Here is a 5,532-nt window from a genome sequence, read left to right on the forward strand (position 1 = left end):
TTCAAGTCTCGGCATGGATTCTGGCTCTTGGTTGTATTTGTTTTTGGTCATGCTGAACTAGATTCACTGCCTATGAATTCTTTTCAGTGGCTTGACTATTGGTAACTTTCCACTTTTGAAGTGTAGAAGAATGAATTTCTAGTGGTTGGAGTAATTTGTAGTTGAAGAAGACAGGGAAGGGGACACCCTAACCGCATTGAGCAGTGAGGAAGGAACCAGCCCTATAGTGTGTCTTGGCACCCAATAGGAGAGTGGTCCCTTGATAGATAATAACACACTGTCCCCCCAGACGGATGGACATCAAACTATCAGGAGGTGCCTACAGGATGAAATGTAGCAAACACCAATTTTCTTCCAATTACGTGAGGCCTCCAAATACTACTATGGTGTTAAATACGGATTTCACATAAATTGCCTTGGAAACAGAGTCAATAAGTCACACTTTGTTCTCAAGTGAAATATTAACCAAAAACAACTTGCGGTTCTGGGAATGTCTTCTCTGCCACCACACTCATCGTCTCTCTGTTTGGACAAGAAGTGGTCATTTGGCGACTCCTGCCTTTTAGCAGCATACATCGTGGTGACGACAGGAGGATGACCTCACAGTGTAAATTCACTGCTTTGGAGGGTTTACTTTGCAGCTGAGGGCACGGATGAAACTTTCTGATCTGGCCATTGAGAGCTGGAAACAGCCTATTTGGCAAGTCAGTCAAAAAGTATGTTGATGGCAGGATAAGCCCATGATACTCATGTGATGGAAGTACTGAGGAAGGAATCCTGGGTTCGGAATCTGACTCCCAGTGCGCACTGCTTTGCTGAAGTAATTTTGGGCAAAGTCCTTCATCCTGCATGGATCTTAGTTTCTTCAACTGTAAGAAGAAAGGAAAGTCATCTTCTCAGAGTTCCTACTGCATCCCAGCACTCGGCTGCATGCGGGTCCCAGCTAGATACGGCACGCTAGAGTTTGAAAGTCGGTGTCGGTTTCTAATGCCCTACACTTACCTGTGTACGGCCTCTTCCAGAAGTAAGACTGGCATTTTTCTCTATTAACCCAAAGACTCATGCCCTTCATTTAGCTTTCAGTGTGGATTTCTGAGAATGGCACTCCCACCTCATGGCAGCTGACTGAAGCTTAAGTGAGGATGAGCCTGTCGTAAGTAAAAGCTGCCTGAGCTTCAAGTCCTTGATCACGCTTTGTTTGAGCCTTACAGGGTCAGTGTGAATTTACCGCACAGGCCTCATTTTGTTTATCCCTTCCAGAAAACAGGGATATGGCTGATTTTACTTAATATTTCTTTTTTAAAAAAAGTTTTTGTTTTGTTTTTGTTTTTTAATTTCAGTGAAAGTGTACAGAGCAAATCAATTTTCCCTTCAACAATTCACACTTTTTTAAATGTCATTGATTGCAGTCTCTCAAGGTAACATCAACTCCTCCCACTTCCTCCCTGTGTTTCTCATCTCCATTCCTCCCCTCCTAACCCTTCCTGCTTTCTGAACTTTGTCCTTGGGCAAATTCTGCCCATTTAATCTCAAATGGATGGTTGATTGTTCTAAGGAGTATGCACTTTCTTAGAGCTAATTGTTCATCTTGTACACTTGTCTTTTGTTTGACTGAAAATTGAGCTACGCGAGTGAGTTCAGTTCCAGGTGTGAAGGGTGACTAAGGTTTATTTAAAATTGCTGGAAATTTTTAAAATGTATTGACACTTCAATAGGATAGCCATTAGTGGAGTTATTATAGTTTTTAAAGTCAGAAGCCATGACTAGTTGACTTAGGGAAAGGGGATTCTAAGAATAGTGGAAGCTCAAGACTTGAAGGTTGACTGGAGATCATGCTTGGAGATAGACAAGGCAGCTCTTGCAGGCTTGGAGCTGTGGCAGCAGTGGCCTCCCAGGAGCAACCCCGGGGGTGCATTCCCTCTCCTTTCCCCCTTAAATCCCTTGCTTCAGATTCAGTGAGAGCAGCTGGCTGCGCTAGCCCAGGTCACATCTGTCCCTGTGCACTTAGAGAAAAGATTAGGTAGAAGGGACCCCCAGAGACTGTTCAGTTCCTGGGTTGAGAGGTAGGTACAACCAATAGGGGAAGAGAAAATTTACCATAAAGGAAATCACCTTGCTAAGATGGGGAAATGATGTCAGGTGGCCGCTCTGGAGGGCTTTAAACAATAGATTCCATGAGAAAACACACTGTTTTGGTTACCTAGTGTTGCTGTAATAGACGTACTACAAGTGGGTAACTTTAAAGAACAGAAGTTGATTTCTCACAGTTCAGGAAGCTAGAAGTCTGAATTCAGGATGTGTCTAAGGGGAGGCCCTGCTGTGTCTGTTTCAGCTCCTAGGTAGTAGCTGTCAGCCATCCTTGGCATTCCTGGACTTGGCTGCATTTGTCTCTGTTGCCTTTCTGTTCCCTCCTGTGTGTGTCTCCGTGTCTCTGCTCTCTCTGTAACTCAAAAGTGATGAGGTTGAGGACCCATTTTTGTCCAGTGTGGCCTTGTTAACATAATACAGAAAAATGCCTGTTTCCAAATGGGGTCATGTTTACAGGTACAGGGATTAGGATTTCAACACATTTTAGGGGTTACAACTGAATCCATAACATTGTTGAATATCTCCTATGTGCCCAGAGCTATCTAGGAGATGTTTCTTATTCCTCAAATTTCTATGAGTCAAAGATAGTGGGCAGCTTTTGAAAAGGGTGCTCAGGTCATGAACCACATTATCAGAACTCCTCCCATCTTCCTTAGCCTTCTAATGTTCTCCAGGAATGACTTCAGCAGAATAGGCCTGTGGTAGTTACGTTTTTGTGTCAACTTGGCCAGGCCTGGTTGAGTTGCTGGACAGCTGGTGGTAGTTAATCCCCATGATGGGACTGGCAATCAACTCCATGGTGGGATCTACCACAAACAGCTGAGTAGCTGCCTTTGGGATGTGGTCTGCTTCCTATATATAAGGAGAAGCTTTGAGAATGGTCTCTAGCCTATGGCATGCTTGGACCCTACATGTAGCCGTGTCATTGTTCAACAGCCTGCCATGCTCTGCCGACCTTGGGACTTACACTGGACTTAAGTTAATGGCCTGCCGTGTGGATTGGTAACATCGAGACTGCCTTTTTACTTGTCAACCTTGGGGCTTCTCAGCCTCAGCAGCCAGCAGCTGTCTGAGTGAAGAAATGCCTCTAGCTCCAGTGGGCCAGAGCAGGAGGCAGAGCTGGACCCCAAGGTTGAGGGGCTTTCACCAAGCCCCTAGAATCTGGCACTTTGAACTTGGTCCAAATTGTAAGAATAAACTCCTGTTTGTTAAGGCCATCCCATTTGTGGTATATCTCTTCTCAGAGCAGCACTAAGGAATGAGAACAGGGCCTCGGGAATTATGGCTCTGCTTTTCTCATGCCAGCCCCTCTCCTGGTACAGCTGATAGATTAAGGGACACTACCTAGAGAGACTTCTGTCAGGTTCTGCAGTGACATAAGGAAACAAACTTGAGAAGTCTCAGTGGCCTTATTTTGACATGTGAACTGGGTGATTGAAGTACACAAAGAAAAGCATAGAAAAGTGGGAGCATTCCTAAATCCAACCCTTTTCACAGGCTCAACTGTGTTCCTGCCTTTAGGTTCCAAGAGCTAACCCATTGTCTTCAAAATTTCCCTTCTGTGCTTGAGTTGACTTGAGTGGGTCTCTGTTACTTGTTATTATCCTAATTTTACAGATGAAGACATTAAGGAAAGGAAAGGTCAGGAATTTTTATACAAGATTCCACACCTATTAAGTGGCAAAACTCAGCCCTGCTGGACCTGCATTAGTGAAGACTTGGGGGCTAGTACTTACATCTAGGGGCACCCAGAACAAGTAGCATTTCAACAGCATCTTAGAGTGAGGAGGTCTAGGCTTCCAACATGTATAAGTGCTGGTGGTTCAAGAGGTGTGGATGGCCCGATGGATGGCAAGGAGCTGGCAGATGTCACTAAGGACAAGTCATCCCATGTAACAGAAGCATAGGTGGCCACTGCATTGATTGCAGTGAGATTTTGTTTCAGTACAGCAGGTTACCAGGATCACATAGGGAGAATCTCCAACCATATTAGGGGGTGGTATGGGTTGAGTTCTCTCTGAGTCCTGACCCATATACCTGTACATATGACCCTGTTTAGAAATAAGGATGAGGCCATGTCAGTGGAAGGTGTGTCCTAAACCTACTTCTGAGATAGAGCAGCTGAGACACAAGGGAAAGACACACACTATCTAATGACAATGCAGGCAGATGAATCTACCAGACCTGAACTCTGAGGACTGCTGCTTAGGAGAAGCTGAAAGAGCCAAAGGACTTCCCCCAGAGCCACACTCAGCATCTGCACTTGTAGCTTATCGAACAGTGAAGAAATCAATTTTCATTCTTTAAAGCCACCCACTTGTGTGGTATTTGTGTCACAGCACCACAAGGACACTTAAGATGGAGAAGCGATTCTCCATATCTCCTATGTATTTCCATGTGGAGGAACTTTCCAATAGTATTTGGTAAGATTCCTGGCCTTTGCCCTTTACTGGCATTAAGAAGTGTTTGCTGAATGAAATAAGTCAATCACAGAAGGACAGATATTGTAAGAGTCCATTATTACAAAAACTTAAAGAGTTCCGGCAAGATGGCGGACTAGGCAGAAAGACTACACAGACCTTCAACAAAGGAAAGGGAAACCAATTAACACAGACACAGAAGATAATCTTGGACCCCTAAGCCTTGAAGGGAAGGATATAGAAGTGGACTAAATCCCAACGAGTAGAAGAATTTGAGTGAAAATACCAAAAAAGGAGACATACAGAGCTGTAGTCTGGCAGTGATCCTGAGCGATCCTGATGGCACATACAGCTTGGAGATTCCCGAGTCATGGTAGGACCTAAGAATTAACCTAAAAATTACCCTCCTAGCCAGGGACTGCACGGAGGACTGTGCACAGTGGCTGTGTAACAATGGAGAAGGTGAAGAGAAAGGTGGGCTGAGCTGTGGACTTTTGCCAGTCCGGAGGGCACCACCATTTTGAAGATTTAAAAAGTGGCTTGACTATTTTGGATATTTAAAGAGACAGCACTCTTGTAGATCCCTGGGGCTTAAGAACACGTTCTGCTTTCCAGCAACCCCAAGGACACTCGGGACCTGCAAGACTGAAAAGGTACAACATTCCTCTTGTTACTCTTATACCTCACACCCGCTTGGTGAACGGAGGTGTGGCCATCCCCCACTCCCATCTACCTTCTGGACCTACAGGAACTCCATCACAGTCTGTGTGCTCAGACGGAGCCTGGGTGCCCTGTCCTGTACTCCACCAATTTTTTTTTTCTTTTTTTCTTTTTTGCGTTCTTTATTCTGGTGATTAGCTTGCTTGTATTTGTCTGTTTTAAAACACCTAATATTATCAATACTTTTCTCATTTTTATTATTATTCTTAATCTTCCCCTCCCAGGTCCTAGTTTTCAGCACTTTTTCTTTTCCCTGTGCCTGGTTGAATTATTTATTTATTTATTTAAGGATTTTTTTTTTTTT

Source organism: Orycteropus afer, unplaced genomic scaffold (assembly GCF_000298275.1).
Source record: "Orycteropus afer afer isolate SDZICR_OR568_19922 unplaced genomic scaffold, OryAfe1.0 scaffold00497, whole genome shotgun sequence".
Classification (NCBI taxonomy): Eukaryota; Metazoa; Chordata; class Mammalia; order Tubulidentata; family Orycteropodidae; genus Orycteropus; species Orycteropus afer.